This window comes from Thermobia domestica, chromosome 4, assembly GCF_964235325.1.
Source record: "Thermobia domestica chromosome 4, izTheDome1.hap1.1, whole genome shotgun sequence".
Lineage (NCBI taxonomy): Eukaryota > Metazoa > Arthropoda > Insecta > Zygentoma > Lepismatidae > Thermobia > Thermobia domestica.
This window is the reverse complement of record NC_137457.1, coordinates 140,823,619-140,847,823: the sequence shown is the minus strand read 5'-3', so window position 1 is coordinate 140,847,823 and position 24,205 is coordinate 140,823,619. Positions and strand designations below refer to the sequence as shown.

General features: G+C 35.6%; 1 pseudogene; it reads left to right on the top strand.

The window, feature by feature from the left end:
• The first annotated feature begins 17,073 nt into the window (after nt 1–17,073).
• On the top strand, nt 17,074–23,662 carry LOC145682890 (ATP synthase subunit a pseudogene; annotated as a pseudogene).
• The last annotated feature ends 543 nt before the right edge of the window (nt 23,663–24,205 follow it).

Genomic DNA, 24,205 nt, shown 5'->3' with positions numbered 1-24,205 from the left:
ATCTGGTTATCTGTCATACGAGTTCCATACTTTATCACTCTACTACAAATTCCTCATAAAAGAATAAGAAAATATACCTGTAGTTATGGAAGTTAAGAATAGAACTTTCTATTTCTACACGAGTTCTACAATTCAAAGAATGAGAAAATAAGGTCTGCCGTGTTTTCTTCTTTGGAAATTACAAGTTAAGGTGACCATCGTTAAATCTATGAGGTATTCTCAACTTGAAGATCATTTTGTGATATCTTCCTTATTCACGGGAATCTATATAACTTGTTTTTGAGTTAAAGAAAGAAATCTCGAGCGAGTCATTGTGATACTAGCAAAACGAATGTCTTCTTATACGACCATTAGTACCTTTTGTATAGTCTTACATGCAACGATATTTACTAGCTAAGAGTTTGAGTGGAAGCATAAGTGTCGCCGTAGTTTAGTGGTTAGAGCACTGGACTTCTGTTCGGCGAACCCGGGTTCAAATTCTGGCCAGGTTGAAACTTTTTCAAATGGTTCAATTTTAATTTCAATATCGATGCATATTCAGTCTAACAATCAATCTATTCTCCTCTTCACAACGAAGAATATGGTACTGAGGAAAATTGTAGAAGGACTGTCAATGAAGGCAAGCATTTAGAAGCTTATTTCCTACAGTTGTTCTAGATTTGATATTTTCATCTACTTTCAAACATTTTCTGATTCATGCGTTGTGAGTATTTTTATTTCTCTGAACGTGCAGTTTATAACGAAATAATATGTTACATACAAAGCAATATAGAGAATAATATATGATATTCATTGGTCCACACGTTCTGAACCCTATTTATCTAAGAATGGAGAACTAATTCCATGTACTTTACAATTTTATCTGCATAAACAAATAGGACAGGGCTACTAGATCATGTAAGTATCAACAAAGTTTCGTGTAACTTGGGTTGCATTTGTTCAGTCGTTGTCACAACGGCAATTGATCTGAAACGCAAGCAATGACAATATTGCACTTAGGTTTGAGGCACTTCTGCTGGTAGCTGTACCACGTGTTTGTTTCTTGACCTAATCTATCACCTTTGAAGGTTATATGGTTATTACCTCATATGGTTATATGGTCCTGTACAGAGGTCCAATATTATTCCTACCGTATAGGTGCACCTCTTAGAAATTTGGTTTCTGTACATTGGTCGATTACTTTAATTTTGGAAACTGCCAAATTTCAATGTTTGGTACAATAATATAGGACGTCAATATGTATCACTATGACTTTACGTAGTCTATCTCTCTCCTTTCATGGCTAGAAAATTCAAGAATTTAATACGATCACATGTTTACCATGAGGTCGGTTATTTACCCAATTAATTTCCTTTGATGATGTCTTATTATCTTGTATGGTTAAATAAACCTTCTTTGGAATCCATTCTCTTTCATAAGGCACAGGTACCTTACTGCACTCTCTTAAAATTTTGGGAGGGGTACAATTGTCCACCGTTAAACATTGCAAATTTTTGAAAATAAAAATTCGTTACAATAGTACATGATCTTGATATATGCCACTCTAAATTTCGGCGGTTCGTTTCGTTTCCTTTTACGGTTAAAAATTGCTAAGAATTAGTACAACCACATGTTCGGTTGTTGTACTATATGGTTATTTGGAAATGTCCAGAGTTCTTTTCTCTTTCTTAAAACATAGTTACATTGGGCCACTCCTTAAATTTTAGAATTGTACAATTTAATAACTGGTATAATGGAATAGAGTCCTAGTAACATCATAAAAATATTGGTGGTTTATCTTGTTTCCTTTAATGTGTAAAAATATCAAAAAAGTAAATATCGGAAGTTATTGGCCGAAATTATTCTCTTTGATAAGAATTTAACACGTTATTTGTATTTGCGTCTTGCTTGGCTGAGACTAACCGTACACCCTCTAATTTTGCTGAAGGGGAATCTGGTGTTTAATTGCTTTATAGTATCTATATACTTTGACGCCCAACTTTTAAATTTTCTTGCGGTACATGACAACATTTCTTAACATTGCTAACTACCAAATAAAAAAACCTGGTAAATGTTCTCTATAACCTATTGCAAACTTTCCAACACTGATCTTAGACTACGAGTTGTGTCTAAAGTTCAAAGAATTATTTCATATCAATCTAGTATCATTCATTCAATCTTCGAAACTCATACTAAAATTTTATGACAATTCCCAAATTTAAAAGAGGTACAAGGTGCATTAATTTACTTAAGTCCGGGAAAGAAGTAGTCCTATGGACACAAACTTAATAAGTGATCGTATGTACCCAATTTTTGAAAGGACCATTAAAGGAAGTCAATCACTGTACCCAACAACATATTCATATCTCATGAAGATCAATAACACCGTCCACGTGGTACAATGTACTGCTTAAGCAAATATTTTGTTATTCTTTTTAAACATATGTGGGAATATTCAAGACCAATGAAATGTACAGAAATGTACATTATGCTATTTCATTTTGAGAATTTTCAAATATAAGCAGAGTGATCCTACAAACTTTAAGAGGAACGCATCAATGCACCAAGGTCATGAATGCCGATAAAATAATAAAATCACACCATAAGTCAATAACTGACAACTCCACCATACTAATATTTGGAAATGATTTACCAAAAGAATGTGATAAACCGGACAACCCAATTTTTGTATTCATATTCCAAGAACAATTACCAAATATTGATTTCACTATTCCCAATGCTAATATTGAAGGAATGTACCTCTCTCAAAATTTAAGATTGGTGCACAATATAACTGCGTCTTATGAAAGTAATACACCCTGTATTCATTCAGTAATAAAGGCTTATCAAACATCATAAAGTGGACCAACAATTTTTGAAACTTAAATATTTGGTCATTTTTACCCAAAAGAGGGAACAAGATAGAACGCCAAAATTTACAACGGATAATAGAGACCGTTTACCGGCTATTTTTGTTTGGTAGTTCCCGATTTTGAGAAACGGTACCATGTACCCCAAGAAAATATAAAAGATGGGCAACAAACTATATAGTTACTATAAAGAAAGTGTAATTTCGTAATACAAATGAAGTATTAAATCCTTATCAAATGGACTAAATTTTGTCAATAACTTCCGCATTTTACATTTTAGATAAATTTCTTTTACCCATGAAAGGAAACGAGATAAACCACCAAAATTTATAATGGTATTTGTAAGGGTACCAATACTATTGTACCAATTTTTAAATTGTGAATTTTCTAAACTTTAAGAGGTGGGCCAATGTACCTATGTTTTAAGAAAGTTAATAGACTTCTGGACATGTCCATATAAACTTATAATATTACTATATCAAAGAGAATACATTGGGTCGAGAACAGAAAACGTGGTCGTACTAATTTTAGGCAATTTTTAACATTTAATAGGAAACGAAATTAACCACCGAATCTTAGAGTAAGACATACTAAGATCACATACTATTATACCGAATTTTAAAATTAGATAATTTCCATAATTTAAGGGGCAATCAAATGTACTCCTCCAAAAATTTGAAAGGTTGCACTAATGTACCTATTTCTTATGAAAGAGAATGGACTCCAAACAACGCTCATATAAGTATACAAGAGAAAAAGATATTATAAAGGAAATATAAGTAAATAACTGACCTCATAGTAAACATATGGTCGTACTACATTTTGGATATTTTATCCACGAAAGAGAACGAGATACACCATCGAAATTGATTTTGATAAATTTTGAAGTGTTATACCATCCGTCACAAAGTAAATCGTCCGTCGCAAAGTTTATGAGAATTAAATCAATCAAATGTTTACTGAGGAGCAAGAAGAAGAGCCAAATCTGAAGAAGACATTCCAGAGGGATCAAGCTATGAATACGAATAGTGCGTGGTGGAAATAAAGGACGACACCGAAAGAGAAAGCCAGAAACACTTTGCTAAACGGAGAAAAAGAGTTAAAATTCTCGATGTGGGAACATAGAGTACAAATACCGGCAAATACGCCGACAACTAAAAGTTTACAAAGCAATGATTTCGGTGTAGGGGTTAAGGTGCTGGCTTACAAATGCAAAAGTCGTCAGTTTGAATCCCCTGCAAGTTGATTTTTTTAAAAAATCTCAATAATGTATACAGCTCATGAAAGATGGTGAAAGAGATCGTATTTAGTCTTTCGTAGCAATTATTATTGGTAATGTTTTTTTACTGATATTACTTTTTGTCTTAACGTATTGCTTTTATTTTTGTCTTCATTTCGAAAGAGAATAGCCCTACAAATTCCAAAAATACTCCCCTTATTTTGAATGTAAACATTTGCAATTGGTAAATAATAAAAATTGAACGTTCCAATGTAGCAGCAAAAAGTGAAACAATAGAAGTGGAAGGGTTCGAGCCCATACTCACAGTAATTAAAAGTGCAGTCAATACATGCCTTAAACCTCTCGAGCACGATTTCTACGTTGACTACTGTGAGGCTTGTGTTTAGGTTAGGCTGGACAACACGCTTTGCAAAGAGGCACGTTACTCTCTCTCTCTCTCTCTCTCTCTCTCTGTATATATATATATATATATATATATATATATATATATATATATATATATATATATATATATATAATGCTATCTTTGAATGCCATAACCACCGTCATTATCAGCGGATAGAAAACAAACTTGGCACATACATTAATAGATTGTTGAAATATCTGAATGAGTTCGTTAGCGAGAATAACCAGATGAAAATGTTTAAAATGGCGGGCCTTCAAACTCTTAAAAAGTTCCAAGGGAACAAAATTTCACCCATAAATGGGTATTCATAATGTTTGAGTGACTTTTCATCTTTTACCGAAATATTTGTGTGCAGGGACTTATTCTCTTTTATTGAAATATATGGACCCGATTAATCACCTAAAGAAGGATCACCCCCTTTCACTACGGTCAGGCTTTTATGCAGGGGGATATTTTCCTATCGGAACAGTACGATTGTTAGTAATGACATGAAGTTAAACATTGAAAGTGATGTAAGTTGTGAAACGTGTTATTGAAAAGAATATATAATAAACGTGCTTTCCCCTAACGCAGAGAACTGTAAATCATGTATTTCGAGTTCGGGAGCGTGAATGACGAGGAGTGTTATTTGATTTGCTTTTTAGTAACACATAGCATTGCAAATACTGGTAGGCAACATTACCGGCAAGTAAAACAACAATAATAATTTTATATATATATATTTAACGAAAAGGTGTTGTTTGATCCAACGCAATATCTTTCTCAATTCTTCATCAAACGTAATGAATGAAACTCCATCTCTCCCTTACAAACAAAATATTAGCAATTCATATGGAGAGAACGGGAAATGGTAGAGTGATGGTAGCAAAGTTGGACAGTAGGCACTCATAGTACTCAGAAAATAAGCGATTTCAATGCAAAAATAACGAAGAGGCATTCTCATGGGGAGTTATGACGCCACGGAAGAGCCCTCTTTAGACAAAATGTCGATAATTTATATCATGTCGATATATTATATAATTTATATAATTTATATATTTATGTCAAATAATTTATATAGCGCTTTAACATAATTCAGAATACCTACTGCTTAGTTCAGTAAACGAAGAAAGGGGTATAGAAAGCAAACATGTCGCGTCAACGAGATCGACCAGAGTTAACAGCGGATTAACAGATTTATAGTAATGCTATAACTTTAGTTAAATTGACAATTCGTTCTGTATCCTGTAGTAGATCGTATCACAACTTTACGGGAGAGCAGAGAAAGACTTACTAACTCTATCATATAGAAAGGTTTACTAACCAGATCATATAGACACACACTGATGTAACTGAGAGTACTACAACTTGGATTTAACGAAACCCATTTAGACATTAAGTGGTTTGCAGGGTTGTATATTCACTAAAAGGTAAGACACAATACAATTCCTCATACCAACGATTCCAGTAGCTAGATTCATGCAATTTCCAGTTAGAAAATGAAACTACATAGTTACGCCCTTTTTTGGGTAAAATACTTTGGATTATGTAAGATCTGATATTTTAACGATATATTAAAATTTTAACGAAATATGCATACACATATATAAAAAAACAGTTCCTATTTAAAACATTTAGTTGAATAGATATATGGAACGTGTTGGAAATGGCAAACGAAATTATTATTATTATTTCTAGTAAGATTGAAGGAACTTAGAAACAATTCCACAATGATACAATAACGTTTCAGATACATTGGTGACTCATACTTTATATATTTATGAATTTCTTTCTAAACACGCTAAGTTTTCAGAGACTAAGGATCAAGATTGTAGACTGTGACGTCATGTTGTGAGTGTTTACCATATGAAGGAAGTCGTTGCAACTCTAATTTATAAGAACCAGAGAAATTGACTATTTTTCATGTTAAGATATGTCAGAATTATGAACATTGTAAATGATATGTTTTCTTAATTTCCTCAAAGGGAATCGGTCCGCGGAGAAGTTAGTTATGAAACGAATTCTCAAGTGACTACCCTAAGATTGCTGTGTTATGTAAGAATCAAGATTCCAATATTTTATTAACAACGAAACACTGATTTTGGGCATGATGAAATTGTAACCGGCTGGAGTTCGTGGTCCATGTTCGGGCTCGTGGTACTACCAATAAGTATCTTCCTGAAGGACCTCTCCAAGAAAAGGTTACAAACTGTTTCCAAATTGGCCGTCGGTCTCAATAATATGAGCGGTTCGGGTGTCTCGTCTCGAAAACCTCACGGACGATCAGACGGTCATCCAGACCATAACGCACACAAACACCACTCATACATACAACCAAAACACACTGGGTTAAATGACACTATACTTATTTATTAGAACACTATTTTGGAAAAAAAATAACGAAGAGAAATGAACACAACACTGGACACTAATAAATTTTGCCGCTGAAATTACGTTTTGCCCTTTTCGGGAAATATAGCCCTTTATATATATATTATTATAATTCAGATATCACTATAAATACTTTGCTCACACCATTAACACACTTGGGGGATTCGCACTGGGGAAAAGTTGTCTGGATCGTCCCACGATGAATCCAGTTGTTACGCTGAACAGTCCTGCAGCGTAAAGGTGAATCTTCAGCAAACACACAAAAGAAGATCTCCACAATGGAATACAGATATTGGAGGGCGCGTATATAACATTTTAAACGCACAAGGTCTGAGGACCTGGGATTTCACTGATTGGGGCTAGCCGTAAGAAATCGTCCTTCACCGGCTAAATAGCTTGTGTCCCTTAACACAACTTATGTTTGAAGTTCAACGCGAGATGCGTGGTTACATCTTCCAGACCTGGAGTCAAACTCCTCGAGCATCCAAGCTCAAGCTACGGGTTGCAATAGTCAACGGAAAAGTGTTGGCAGTTCATTTCAAAATTCACTCAGTTACTCACCTGTATGCACATACAAACAGAATATAGAAAACAATTTATGTTAATTTTAGCCAACTGCCTATAATGCACTAGACACGGCGATAACACTGGCGTGAGAAAGTACAGATAACGAACTATGAAAATTGTGAGGCTGGTGCCACTTTGGCTACTGGGACATCTGGTCAGCCCGTATTTCTCTAATCTATTGTAATGTTTCCATAAGCGATTAACGAAAGCACTTAATTCAGTTCCAAATAACCGCAGAATATATACTGTGCATATAATAAGTCAGAGAGAAACACTGAAATGGTTAGTCACTAACTGAAATGTTCTCAGCAAAAGCAATGTTTTAAATATATATATGAAAAAACGATGAAAGACTTCTTTGTCCAATTGTGTGGGAAAGAAGCAATTCCCACCAAAGAAAGAACTTATATGCGTTGCAGAATAAAGTATAAATCGAAAATAATAATCACTGTCTTCACAAAATATACAGGGCGTCCACAAAAAATACTTCTATAACCTGGTGGCGGTTATAGATTTGGGGTCCGGAAGGGAACGACCTGTTAAGTGCACACGTAGACAGGTTGAGAACCCTTGGCCGTATGACGAAGTATGAATAAAATTAGGTTTTTCACCTGAAAATGTAAAATAAGTTAGTTGGCAACACTGTCATATGGTGTGAGACTTACGTGTATGGACGTTGAATGGTTTTTCACCTGAAAAAGGGCTATTTAAAATAGTTAAATAACTTGTCCACTCACTACAACATGATGAGGTTCCTGCATGAGGTCCAACCCAAATGTTCCATGAAGTAATAAGATCCTCTTGAACAATTGGTGCAGTTGGGTTTCCTTATCTTCCGTTTCTTCACATGTTGAAACCATGCTGCCTTCCTGTGTAAGTATCCTCCATGATTCTCCAACGATGAGTTGATGAGGGGAGAAGCGGAGATTTTTTTTAAACACTGGTGTGAGAAACGAGATATGGTTATAACACCTGTATGATAACTTTTTTTTAAAGTTCGCAGAAAGCGTTTGTAGGGCTATTAATTTTTTTTAATTGACACTAATAAATTCTTTTCATAAAATGTTTAACTGTTCCGTTTCGATCACTTTATTTGATATAATATGAAATAAAGATACACACTCAATAACTATTCATGAAAACATCGACTTAAAGAATTGTCAAATATTTCAAAAAAATTTTTTAAATGTCTTCTTTTTAAATATACTGATATTTGTATTTAAAATATAATAATATGAATGAATAAGCAAATAGCAAAACATGTTAAAGGTACTGAAATATTAAAATTATTGTTAAAGTTTCGATATCACTCTGATATATTTGAAAAATATGAAAATCATTGAAAAAGTAAAATGAATGGAAATGTAAACACATGATAAACTGACAATATATAAACAAAATAAGATTTTCACCTGTATGTCCTTTTTTTTACTGTGCCTCGTGTTGTTTGGCAGAAAAGAACGAAAAATCGTTTTTCAAAATAAAAAAAATATACTTAAGTTTCAAAATTGACGTTCATAGTAATTCCAACAAATAAGCATGATTCTGCATATCAAATAAAAGATCGTGATTTCGTTGACATGTACGAAGAAAATTCGGCACGCCATAAGATCAAATGCCATTTGCTCGTCGTGAAAATCGAGACTAATTCAATAATGCTCAGTACAACAAATGGTTTCGTTCTGAAACAAAGTTATTATTAGCGTAGGCCTAGAATAATGATTGTTGTTCATTTCCAAAAACGTAAACATTGTAGGGTTACCAGAATAGGTGGGTATTATCTGCAAAGAATTTATTAATAAAGCGTTGAAAACTATTCAATATTGATCCATGTTTTTCGAAGGTCTGAATCAAGGAAGTTGACTCACTAGTCCAAACATTACGCCATGAATTGATCAAAAGAATAGGTGGGAAAAATGTGTAATACTACACGTACTTACACACACAATATGCCATCAACACCTGCGAGGCAAAAAACTAGAAACGAGCGTAGGCCTGCAACCATAGGCACTTACAAAATGTTTCTGCACAAAACTGAAATATAAACATTAATATTCAGTAAATTACGCGTATGTTCCCTGGAACATAACGTGTCTTCCACCTAGAAATAATGTGTAAACACACAAGATACAAATGCTTTCGTAGCATCGTAAAGATATGTCTCTATAAGACAAAATACGTGAGACCTACTAAAAGAAAAACATGGGATACAAACACAAAAATACTGTCAACGACATTACAACTTTCTGGTTGGTCTGAAAACATCCAAATTAAATTCCCTACAAGACGGTTATGTCATACCACGACAGTTAAACTTTCTTAGGCATCTTCGCTACAAATATTCAAAATGGTCTTATTAACACATTAAAATTCAAAGTCATCGAGCATATGAAATAATTAACAAAATAATTTTAAAAAATCGTTATGGCTTCATGCTGTTGGAAAGAAAATAAGTATATTTTTCGGGATCTATATCAATATCTCAGAGACGGCTGAAACCTCATAAATAATGTGCCATGTCAATTTTTGAAGAAAATCATCCTTCGTTGGTAGTATGGCTGAAACCTAAAGGTTCGTTATCCAAAACCTTTGGCCATGTTGATTTCTGAAGGAAATCCTCCATACTGTTTGTTATGGCTGAAACCTAAAGGTTCGTTATCCAAAACCTTTGGCCATGTTGATTTTTTTAAAAAAAAATTCCTCCATAACAATAACAATTTTACTACTAAATTCCAAATAGTTTTGGGACATACTGTGACTAAAATATAATTTTCTGAAAATTAATGTATAAACTAAACATTGTAACACATTAGCATACAAATCTACTTAATAGAATTACGGTTCGTAAACATTAAAATATTCACTGAAATGTTACTAGACATCAAAATATACTCAAAAATCTAACCTAAGAATACGCATGCTTAATTACGGGTACCATAAAGGAAAAAGAGAAATGAAAAACTATATTTTGCGATTGATGGCGAAAATACAGTTAGCTATGGAATATCCAATGGATTAGCCACATCCATTTTTGCAACAGATCTGCAATTCCAGGAAAAATTGCCTCCCTGAAAAAAAATATTTATCTTTATCCCCATAAAATATCCTACCCGAAGAAGTTCCCCTACGGTCGTTCAGTGGTCTAGAGAAGACGAAAAAAAATGTTAATTAGAAATTACAAGAAAATATAGAAGTTAAACATATTTCCGCATATATATTAATATGAGGGGAAAAACGACCGTTCACCATCAGAATATCTGTTCATATAGTTCCTTCTAAAGGAAATGTCTGTTTCACTCGTTTAAGGCTTAGCCTACTTTCCGTTCTAAACTTTTCTCTTCGAACAAAATATATCATGTCATATCCTGGAAATTCAAATAAAGTCAAAATCGGGTAAATGACGTAAATGAGGTTCAATAAAATTACAGTAAACACTTCAAAATGAAAACGAAAATCTAAGATTAACACTGAAAAGAAATTTAACATTGATTATAAGTGTAAAATTCCATGTTCTACGCATGAGATTACATACTAAGTTTCAATGACAAATATACACGTGTACAGTATATATAATTAACAACTAAAAATTTTCTTATCTATACATTCCACTTTTCTTAAAGGGAAATCAAACTAATTGTGAGTCATACGTATGATAACATGTTTAAGGATTTGGATAGTGGGAAGGGATTCTAAAAAGATTTTTTTAATCTTAAAAAACAATAGAAATATATTATAACGCTAAAATATCTTCCCACTAGCTGGGGATACGGAAATCGCGCCAAGATTTCAAATTGCTTTTAAAATGCAATTCCCCTACGTATGTGATACGTTAATTATTTACTAAAAGATCTAAATTCAAACATCTGAAATGAAAACAAGAAAAAATTAATGACATTAAACTAATAGTAAGTCAGTGATAAGGTTTGCAACACAAATGCACAGCTGACTGAGGTATGAAGTGCTACACGGAGCAAAGACCAAAAGCGGAAAAGAATCAGCTGTGTGTCGTTCGTCATTCGTAACCATAAGCACAGGTGGTCGAGAATGCAGCGACTATCTTATCAAAATAAAGAAAGAAAAACGTGTTATCTGCTCATTGCCGAACAGTTAAAAGCTAGAAGCAAAAATAAGTTTGAGAGAAATGCGTAGTTCTTCTTTTCGTATCCAGGTGTTCTATCAAAAACTAAAAGCAAAAAGGAAGAAAAATGAATGAATATCTATCGCTTAAAAGTTGAAAGAAAGATTAAAAGAAATGCGTTGCTTTCCTGAAAGAAAATTCGTATCAGTGTAGGATTTTTTTTAATGAAGTGAACCTCACTTAACATCTGTTTTAATTCCTGCTCTCTGTATAGCTTCTACGTAATTGTAGTCCACCGGTAAGGTTAGGTGTGATTAATGGGATACACGTAGGCTCCCAATATTTTGAATTGAAGTAATAATGTAACCAAGGATCTCCTAAATAAAGAGATAACAAACGGGTGGCTGATAAGTTATTAACCTGTAAAGGAGTTGAATTATTCTCATCGGACTTGTCGTTTTCGGATTTTGACAAGTTGACTTCTCCACTAGGGGAAAAAGAGATTGGTTCTTGAGTTTCATTAACAGGTGACAAATTAAGGTCATGCAAAAGATCTTCTGGTAGTTGGCGACGTGCCAAGGCCATCCAAATTTCACGGGTTTCAGGGGTAGGTTCCCATAACTTGGTCCTGTCTATCGAGTGAAGTCCTAAATATTCACCTGTGGAAGGGTCAACAAGTTCAACAACACGGTCATTAATGACCTTAACACATAAAAGGGATCCTCGGTACAAATCAAAAAATTTTGATATTTCACCTTTCAATAGACTACTGATGTTACGCTTTTTGAGAAAAATCAAACTTCCTTGTTTTAAACGTCGTCGCTGTTGTTGACTATCGTTCCATCGTGCGTTCCTTTTTTCAATGATGGCTTTTCGTCGGTGGTCTGCCATAAGTAATTTATTCGACCAACTAATCCCGTCTTCCTTATCAAAATCTTCAGATACCTGTAAACCAAAATGCTTAAAAATGGGACGAGAAAAATGAATATTAAGATACAAACTTGCTGGTGAAACACCAAGACTTTCAACGATGGAGTAGTTATGTAAGAGAACTGCTTGCGTCAGGTTCTCGGCCCATTTATTATGTGACTGACAACATAATAACCTAAGAGTAGATACAAGAATTTTATTAGAGTGTTCTGTGATGTTACTCATTGGGTGATACGGTGTTGTATGATGGACTTTAATATTGTACTCTTGCATTTTAGATTGAAACATTTTGCTATGAAACACTGCAGCGTTATCTGTCAGCACTGCCTGAACGATACTTAAATGTAGCATGTATATATCAAATAAACACTTGATGACTGAAGTAGCAGTGGCGTTCTTCAAGGGGTAAGCTGTACAATATTGAGTAAACACATCAACAGTAACCAGTGCGAAGCGCGCACCATTTTTGAGTGATGGGTATGGGCCTAAAAAATCAAGGGCTAATAAAGCTCTAGGTTCTGAATAAGGATTAGTGGACAAGAAACGAGCTGGTGGGTGGTGATCGGATTTAAATTGCATACATTTCACGCAATCCTTTAAATGTTTCTTCACATCTGATCTCATTTTGCTCCAATAAAATGATTTTGAAATGATCCGAAGCGTTCTGTCTACTCCCGGGTGATCTAAATCGTCATGGTAAGCTGTAAGAACGTTATTCACTAATGACCTGGGAATGCAAATTTTATATGAGTCTGGGAAATGAAAATCTCTGTACAAAAGAATACCATTATCGAGTTTGAAAAATTTTTCCCAATTGCGTGAATTCCTTGGGAGCTCTTCTATCTTCTCGCCTGCTAAGAAAGAAATAATGGGGAGATAATCAGGATCTTCCTTTTGTGCGTTCTGTAACTCTTAAACTGAAATATTTTTGATTTTGTCTTGAATAGCCTGTAAAAGATGAACACGTTTAGTTGGTAATTCTTTGGAAGGGAAGAGACGTGAAAGCGCATCTGCACAAAGGTTCTCGGAACCTTTCTGGAAACGTATTTCGTACTCCAGCTGCTGTAATTCCAGGGACCATCTAAGAAGACGAGTGTTCCAAGGCTTAGCCTTATCCAACCAACTGAGATTTTTATGATCTGTAATAAAAATAACATGGTGACCAATTAGCAATTGACGCCATTTTCGGACCGCAAATACGATTGCAAGACATTCGATCTCACTCACACTATAGCGAGACTCCGCATGTGTTAAAGTCCGACTAGCGAACTGGATTACCTTTTTCTGTCCATCACTGTACTGATATAGGACTGCACTGACTCCCAAGCGGGATGCATCCGATTCTAAGTAATAAGGTAAATTCAAGTCAGGATGTGACAAGAGAACATCTTTACAAATATCGTCTTTAACTTGTTGAAAAGATTGTTCGTGTTCTTCAAGCCATTGCCACCGTTTTCCCTTTTTGAGAAGCTGAAAAAGAGGTTGCATTTTTTCTGAGAAATGAGGAATAAAATTTCGTGACCAATTAAAGAGACCAATTACAGATTGTAAAGATTTAATATTGGTGGGTCTGGGTAAGTTATGAACCGCTTCTATGGTTTTTGGATCTTTTTTGATGCCTTCGGGAGTAATCAAAAAACCTAGAAAAGATATTGAATTAGTGCAAAACGAACATTTTTCAATGTTGAGAGTAACGTTGTGTTCTCTAAACTTTTCAAAGATTTGTCTCAGCAATGCAAGATGTTCTTCGAAACTATCTGTAAAGCAAGCCAAATCGTCAATGTATCGTAAGATTTTAGCATGTAACTCTGGTCCCAATACTTTTTGGAGCATACTGTTTAAAACACTGCTACCATTTTTGTAACCAAAACATGTGACTCGATATTGGTAATGCTGGCCTTCGTAATTGAATGCTGTATATTCCTGTGACTTAGGAGTAAGCAAGGCCTGATTATAGCTACTGACAAGATCCAGGGAGCTAAGGAAAGGTTTACATTTTACTTTTAATAATAAGTCCTGTATGCCCTCAGATTTTGTTTGGCGAAGTTCCACAAACTGGTTCGGCAAGCGAAGATCAACACATATTCTTGGTTTCCCGTTTTTCTTGGGAACTACAAGGATAGGATTGCTGTGAACAGAATTTGAATGACAAATTAATCCTAATTCTAATAACTTATGAATCTCATCTCGTACATCTTGGAGATACTTATGAGGGATGGGATATTGTTTACGTACCAGTGGCTTGTCAGTTTTCACCTCCATCTCATAAACGAAGTCTTTACAGAGACCTGGATAATTCGTAAAAATATCCCTATATTGTGATAAAAGAGAGTATAATCGCTTTTTCTGTCGGTTGTTTAAATTAAAAGTGCGGTTAACAGCATCTCTAATCTGCTCGTCTGTAGCACATTGTTTTACAAAAGTGGCAGCTGAAATAGAAAAATTGTTATCTATCGTATCTCTCTCTTCATCTTCGAAGATTTCCTGAAAGTCAAAATTTTCTGGTAAATATTAATAATGGCTTTCAAATTATTATATTCCATGGAAATCGTACCATCCGAAAGATTAATTTGGCTTCTCAAAGCAGTAGGTGCATCAAGTCCTAAAATAAGATCTTGATTAAGAGATTCTGTAACATAAACTTTTACATAAACAGAAATGTTATCAATTTGAATAGTGACTAATGTGTAACCTCTTACTTTTCTTCTGGTTGACCCACTGAAATCCACTAGAAGTACATCATCAGCTGGAGTGAGTTTGGGTGACGTCACATCTGCGCTAATGTGTTTCCAAAGCGCTAAAGACATGAGGCACGTATCGGAGCCTGTGTCCGCCAGACATTCAACTTCAGTATTACAAACTAAAACTTTAAGTTTAGCAGAGATAGGGTTGGGTTGCGCATTAATATAATGGTCTAGACAGTCTGTGTCCGATTCGCAATCACTTCTAGCTAAATCAGGATTATTTACACTACAAATGTGAGTATGCGATACCAGAAAATGCTTAGTTGGACCTACAGTGGGATAGTATGTATTGGCCGGTACCCGGTCCTCAGTACCGCCTTCTAATTGTTTTCCGAGTGGCCAGAATTCCATTCATTACGTCGGTTTGACCGGTTTGAGTTGTTCCTATTGTTATGATTTTGCCTATTGTTGTTATTTCTACTATTATTATTCCTCCTTTCAATATTGGTACTATTGTTTCGCCGATTCCTAGAATTATCGTTTTTTCGTTCAGGTCTAGTGTTAGAATTATCGCGCGAGTCGCGATTCCTGTTCCGTTCCTCACTATTTCTCTGATCACGTGAGCTCGAGGGTCGGTTCCTATTATTTCTACTATTGTCATGTCGCGTACGACCTCGGTTCTGATTCCTATCAATTCTCATATTATTTACACGCTGATCCTGGTACCTTTGATTATTACTCTTATTATACGAAAAAATTCGTTGGTTACTTTGGAAACTGAAATTTTGATTACCATTATAATTATTACCCTGCTTGTATCTTTCTTCTCTACGACTTTGCTGAGCATGTAAAGTTTCAAATTTTTGAATTGCGGCCAAAAACTCCCTGATATTATTACATGAATGAAGAAAGAGTTCAGTTTTAAATCTATTAGGCAAAGTCTGTATTACATCTGTAAGTATGAGAAACTCAGGCAATTGCGGTGTCAATTCACGAAGTTTATTGAATTGATCTAGCGCGAAATCGTGTACGGAACTATGTACCTTGGGATCGAACCTAGAACTCTTACAGGTTGATAGCCTGTGTTGTACTGTAGCTTTTCCCGCGAAAGCTTCAATAAGTGCTTGTTTGATTTGCTCATAGTTAGTAAAGTCGTCTTTCCTGATATTGTACCAACTTAATGAAACTCCTTGCAACAAATGTGAAATGAGTTTAAACAGAGCTTTATCAGAAAGGTTGGCTAATTGAGCTGTAAGCTCTAGCTTTTGTAAATAATTGTGAATTGATTCACTAGAAGGATCACCCTGAAATTTAGGAAAACACTGAATTTCCTTAAGCATGACATCGTCTTTTAATTTCGTATTTTTTCTCTGGCGATTAGTGAAAGTAACATTTTTGTCGCGCTTGCGCCTTCGGTCACATACAACCTTGATTTCTGAATCATCACTTGTGCTATCACTACTACTGGTGTTCTTACACTCCGAATAAGCCGAATCACTATAATGCCTAACTTGTCTAGGAGTATCTGTTTCTACTTGGGGTTCGAATTCTGACGCTCTATTTTCGGTACTTTCTACTCTCTGGGCGAGCTCTACCATATCACGCCTAATTTCTTTTATGTTCTTATCTATTGCCCGTATTTCGGCGCGACATTCTGCGTTAGATTCATTTTTTACCTTCATATTGTAATCTATCAGTTTCGCCTCTTCATATACCATTTTAATGTCTTTACCTTGCCTTTCTACGCGTTCAGAAATTTCCTCAATACGGTCATGCATCTCATCTAATTTATCAATTGTATCTATATGTAAACTAACGCAGCGTTCCTTATTAGCCTGACACACATCTCGGGCTGATTCCAACTGCCCTTGGAGGGATTGTGTGTAATCGTGCAAGCCTCCTAAATGATTCTGAATTTTACAGACCTTTGTTTCTATTTGTTCTACGCGATGGCATGTTTCTTCAGTCTGTTGCCTAACGTCGACGCTGGTCTGTGTGGCGAGTTCGATTGCCTGTTTAGTACTATGACTGATTTCGAGAAGCTGGTCATGAATCTTAAGTGTGATGCCATCGTATTTTTGTTCGAGGATTTCGATCCTTCGTTTACTTTCGACCTCCACATTCCTAATACTTTGTTCTAATCTTTGGTTATTTTCGCGACATTCCCTTTGTACAGCGTCTAACTTCTGACCTAACTCACTCTTTAGTTCTTTTTCTAATCTAGCTAGGTTTTCTTTATTTTCCTGTTTTAAATCTTCAATATTCTCTTTATTTCCCTGTTCTAATCTAGCAAAATTCTCTTTAAATTGAGCAAAATTATTTTTATTGTCTCTCATCGATTCTTCGAGAAGTGAACTCATTCTAGTTATAATATCTACTTCTTGATGTTCCATTATGGACAAAAGTAAAATTTAAAACGTATGAATAGAATAAAATATATTATCACCAAAACATATGATTAAAATCACCTGAAAGAGAAGGTTTTTTTCGGATTCCTGGTACTAAGCTGAAAGAGAAATGGTATATTAAAATATTGATCTTACAAGTATATTCGAGCACCAACAGTCTCGACTCGGGTCGGTAGTTCGGGCGTCATTTATTTGTAACCGGCTGGAGTTCGTGGTCCATGTTCGGGCTCGTGGTACTACCAATAAGTATCTTCCTGATACTTTAACTTACCTGGACAGGACGATGAAGGACCTCTCCAAGAAAAGGTTACAAACTGTTTCCAAATTGGCCGTCGGTCTCAATAATATGAGCATTAGGCGCCGAGAGGTTCGGGTGTCTCGTCTCGAAAACCTCACGGACGATCAGACGGTCATCCAGACCATAACGCACACAAACACCACTCATACATACAACCAAAACACACTGGGTTAAATGACACTATACTTATTTATTAGAACACTATTTTGAAAAACAATAACGAAGAGAAATGAACACAACACTGGACACTAATAAATTTTGCCGCTGAAATTACGTTTTGCCCTTTTCGGAAAATATAGCCCTTTATATATATATATATGATTATAATTCAGATATCCCTATAAATACTTTGCTCACACCATTAACACACTTGGGGGATTCGCACTGGGGAAAAGTTGTCTGGATCGTCCCACGATGAATCCAGTTGTTACGCTGAACAGTCCTGCAGCGTAAAGGTGAATCTTCAGCAAACACACAAAAGAAGATCTCCACAATGGAATACAGATATTGGAGGGCGCGTATATAACATTTTAAACGCACAAGGTCTGAGGACCTGGGATTTCACTGATTGGGGCTAGCCGTAAGAAATCGTCCTTCACCGGCTAAATAGCTTGTGCTCCTTAACACAACTTATGTTTGAAGTTCAACGCGAGATGCGTGGTTACATCTTCCAGACCTGGAGTCAAACTCCTCGAGCATCCAAGCTCAAGCTACGGGTTGCAATAGTCAACGGAAAAGTGTTGGCAGTTCATTTCAAAATTCACTCAGTTACTCACCTGTATGCACATACAAACAGAATATAGAAAACAATTTATGTTAATTTTAGCCAACTGCCTATAATGCACTAGACACGGCGATAACACTGGCGTGAGAAAGTACAGATAACGAACTATGAAAATTGTGAGGCTGGTGCAGTGTTGCCATATCTACTGATTTTACAGGAGATCTTCTGCTTTTTCAACGTTCTACTGATCTACTGCGAAAGGAAATGAAAAGTAAACAATCTCCTGCTTTTTCCTTACTTCGAGAAGTTAAAGAAATATATTATTAATATTGAATTTTCAATGTTTCTTCATATAAAAAGACGAAATTTCTCTTTTACACAAAACTCTATAGAGCGTATAGTTGTAGAGCTTTACTGTATATAATATGAATCCAAAGAATACAGCTGTACGTCATCTTCTATATGCATTATGGTTAGCGTTTTTATGACTTTCTGGAAGATTAACAAATGAGTGTTGTTTAGATTGGGACTTGGGTTGGAAGAGTGGCTTAGATCGTTTCTCCACGATCGTCAGCAAGAAATCGTCTTACGCCACGATCACGTGTGAGTGCACAACACAGCTACGTTATCGCTACGTGCATGAAAAGACATTTTCCCACTCCACTTTGATCTTTCACTACGTTTTACTTCACACATGTGTGTATCAAATAATATTAATATAAATCGGGACTTTTCCCTTTCATTTGCTCAACGTAGTTCATCGGAAATGAATTCTGGACTGCTTGTTTTGACTATTGCCCCCTTAATAATGGCAAATTTTATTGCTTCCCCGGATTTACATTCAAACGCCACTACTGTATGTGTCTACTGCTTTTTCCTGTTTTTTGTCTTCGAATCTCCTGCTTTTCCAACTGGCTGGTCTGGCAACACTGGGCTGGTGCCACTTTGGCTACTGGGACATCTGGTCAGCCCGTATTTCTCTAATCTATTGTAATGTTTCCATAAGCGATTAACGAAAGCACTTAATTCAGTTCCAAATAACCGCAGAATATATACTGTGCATATAATAAGTCAGAGAGAAACACTGAAATGGTTAGTCACTAACTGAAATGTTCTCAGCAAAAGCAATGTTTTAAATATATATATGAAAAAAACGATGAATGACTTCTTTGTCCAATTGTGTGGGAAAGAAGCAATTCCCACCAAAGAAAGAACTTATATGCGTTGCAGAATAAAGTATAAATCGAAAATAATAATCACTGTCTTCACAAAATATACAGGGCGTCAACAAAAAATACTTCTATAACCTGGTGGCGGTTATGAAATGTTATAATCCAGTGAATTCAAAATTAAATTTAAAAAGTTCTACAATCATGCAAGAATATGAAAGAAAAAATTGTCTTAAGAGTAATTCGAATCCTTAACCTGGAGCCTCAGAGCACATTTTTCTGATTCACCGAAAGTATCTTCTTAATTTATCTCAATTATATTCGGTTATTCTGGTTTTACAGTTAATTCCTGTAACCTTGAAGGACAGGGGCACGAACACAAATACATCGAGAAATATTTAATATTTCAAAGGCTCTCTCGCCGGGAATCGAGACTGAGACCACGCCTACTAAACTATCTGATATGTGGGGTACCTGGTCCGTTCCCAAGGCAAGTAAGCTTGAGACGGTCAACATCGTGCTCGTGCCTTTTCTCAGGACACTCCCACTTTGTCATTCCACTCCCACGTTCTCATTCCAATTCCTACATCATACTTCACTTGCCTTAATCACAGTCTTCCTCAAGCTAACACGCATAATCGTCAGATATTAAAAGTAAAGATTACATTTTGAAGCTGCTAACACAAACCAATGCAAACTGAAAAACAGTTATATTTTCTTTTGCTCATTAACGTTTTTACAAAGAAAATATATAGAGAAAAAGCATGGGTAGTTGAAATTCCATTAAAAGGTGCAACAACAGACTCAAAATATCTTATCCTAAAACGAAGGCATTACATATCGTTTGGAACGTTTCCAAAATACATACGGGTATTCTGAAAAATGGCAATATAGTGTCTATTTTCAAAGAAAGCAACCAAATTACGGTTCCTTTTCTGAAAAAAACGGACACATTCTGTTTCAATCTTTAACCGAACTCAAACCTGTTAACCGAGTCAATGAAAACTTGACCTAAGACCCACCACCCATCGTGATCCACTCTGACTCAGGACCCACCATGAACCAATATCCCACGACAACACATCATCATCAACTTTAGAACATGATCCACGGCCTGTTCTCTACCGAGGAAACTGTTTATACATAAAGTAAAACCAGGTCGTGAAATTTTAAATAATCGGAGATTGAATTTTTGTGGTCAATCTCTCAAGCACTGAAAATAACGATGGATCTGACGTTTACGATATAACATAGTAGGTCTATCATGGGTAAAATTCGATGAATTTCAATTATCATGCTCTAATTATTTCTTTGTTGAATTATCGATAATTTTCAGTGGAAAAACGGATGAAATTATTAAAGTCCCAAATCAAAGGAAGTTGACCAACGTACAGAGGCTTACATGACAAATTTTATGTCTATTTTTCTCACAACTTTATGTTTTGATTGCCCTCAGCTCTAAGCGCTCCATATAATAAACAAGCTTCAGCAATTATAGTAGAAAGCGCATGGTAAGCATATATGGATATATGATACGAAGTACTGTATTGTTTGTTTCTCAACTAGAAATAATATCGATCGTTTTCGATTATATTTTACAAACTAACCCACTATAAATTTACCATATATAAAAAAATACTGCCCCTCCATAAAGGAGAAGTTTAAAGGTGCTAGAAGATGTTCTGTTCATTTTCAATAAAGAGACAATATACTTAATTTCAGATTCGTAAGTTGAATGGCATGTGAGATACTTAATTTTTTTCGCAAAAGTTCGTATCCCCAGTATCCCTTAGAACATGAAAGCAATATGGTAACATTCCAGTTTGGATTAAGGCCTAACTGTATACCAAACTTCATTTCATTTGATTGCCATTTGGCCGTGATGAAAAGACAAGCATAGTTACATTCAATTTTTTATATCATAATTTAAATGTAACAGTGATTAAAAAGGTATATTTTCCAGTAGTTGGCTCCTCTAAAAACTCACAAGCTGTATGTCCCGAAAGTAAAGTAGTAGTATTAGTTCTATTGCTCTTGTTACAATTACAAGTACCAATATCCAAAAATGTTTCAAGTTTTATTTTTTCACTTAGAGGTACTCATCTCAGGTAAGCGAAAAGAAACAAATGAAAAAGGAAAATGAAGGCCTTGAAAGTAAAATGTAGAAACATTTACCAGTGTTCAGAAGCATATTTTTAAATCACTCTCATCCCTACTTATAGGAGCTAAATACCTGGTTCTTTTTAGTTGGATTTATCATTTTCTCGCCACGTAGCATAGATATAGCTGAAATAAAATGGCTGTTACTGGTGGTCCTCGTGGGCGAGCGTACTAGCGCATGAGCTAGTAATTATAATAGCTTTTGGTGTGGGTTCAAACCCTGACATAATTTTTTATTTTTATAGAAGATACTCAAAAAAGTGATTTGCTTACGTGTTGAGTTTTGCTATACGATTAAACTGTATACGTAATGGTAGTAGTAAGAGTAGGGGTTGTAGTAGTAGTAGGAATGGATTAGAATCCCCGATTGGGTGGTTTTGTTCCACCTAGACTACCATGATATAAATTTAACCACAACTGCTTATTCAATGTTCTTGTTCTTCAATTCCAACAAAGTGACAATTTTCTTTTATTACTACTATGAGACAATACGTACATACACCAGAAGGTTGGGACAATCGCAAACTGCAATCAATCAGAAACGTGTTTTAGTTTCTATGGCTAGTGTGGTGGGTGAAGAAAAAAATGCAGTTCAGAAGATGCTATCTACAATTGCATTGAGGAGAGTTGGTCGGTAGGTCATAGTAGATCATGGTGGGTGGTGGGTCGAGGTGGGTTACGGTGGGTGGTGGATCGCAGTGGATCACATACTGTTGACCAACACTCCACTGACCCACTCAGAAACTCGACTCACTTGAACCACTGTCCCACTCCAAGTATGGTGGAACACGTCTAGTACCTAGATTGTAGTTGATGTTATTATTGTCTCGTGAAATCAACTGCCATTATGCATAGTTTCAGAGCTATGGCTGTCCAAAATTGCGAAAAAACAAATTTTAAGAGGCCCCATTTCGAATTCGAGAAATCGTGGAGTAGCGGATCATATCAGCGTAAAGGAAGTCATACCTACACAAACCCAAAATGCATATTTCATTAATATTCAATGGGTGTGATGAATATTTGCTGCAAGGTGAAATTGCCAGACTTGCCATCAAACAATTTTGATATATGCACTGACTTTATGATTGCTCCAAAGTAGGTAAACGATATGCCATGACAGCCGTAACACGGAATCCTTTGGCGCAAATTCGGAAGCGTTATGAATCGTCAACAGCACTGTCTCTCGTCCTCGGAAAAAAATCCTGCATTTTTTTCACAAGGAATTCAAAACCATTCTCGGCCCCACTAGCCATCAAGAAAGAATCTTCCTATTTATTTCCCGATTCCCGATTAATCTTCCTATTCATCCTGTTCAATAACTTTATAGGACTATTTTCCTATGTATTTACCAGCTCTAGCCACTTAACCTTTACATTAACCTTAGCTCTCCCTCTCTGAATAAGTTTTATAATCTATGGTTGAATTAACCATACTCAACATATATTTGGTCATCTTGTTCTTTCTGGAACTCCTGCCCCTCTTATACCATTTATAGTATGTATTGAAATAATCAGTAACATCATCCAACCCTGGACCTTAGCAGTACGACTAATAGCAAATATAATTGCTGGCCATCTTCTCCTAACCTTACTAGGTAATACTGGCCCTTCTTTATCTCGCTCCATACTTTCATTACTAATAATTGGACAAATTACCCTTCTAATATTGGAATCTGCCGTTGCAGTAATTCAATCTTATGTATTTGCAGTCTTAGTCACACTACATTCAAGAGAAGTTACTTATGTCAGCACCACAAAATCATCCGTACCACCTTGTTGACCAAAGCCCCTGACCACTCACTGAAGCTCTAGGAGCCTTAATTACAACTACAGGCCTCACTAAGTGATTCCATCTATATGACCCCTCCTTACTCTTCCTCGGTATTTATAATCACGTTATTAAGTATAATTCAGTGATGACGGGACGTAACTCAAGAGGGGACATACCAAGGACTGCACACTATACAAGTTACATTAGGTCTTCGCTGAGTTATAATTCTATTTATTATTTCCCCCAGCAAGAATTGTACCTTTTAATCCAATGCAGATTCCTCTACTCAAAACTGCAATTCTCCTAGCCTCAGGAGTTACCGTAACATGAGCTCATCACAGATTAAAAGAAGCCAACCACACTCAAGCCACAGAAGGTCTACTACTCACAATCCTACTACACCTATACTTTACTGCTCTACAAGCATATGAATACTATGAAGCCTCATTCACCATCGCAGATGCTGTCTATGGTTCGATATTCTTCATAGCAACAGGCTTCCACGGTCTCCACGTTATTATTGGTTCCACATTCCTAGCCACCTGCCTATTA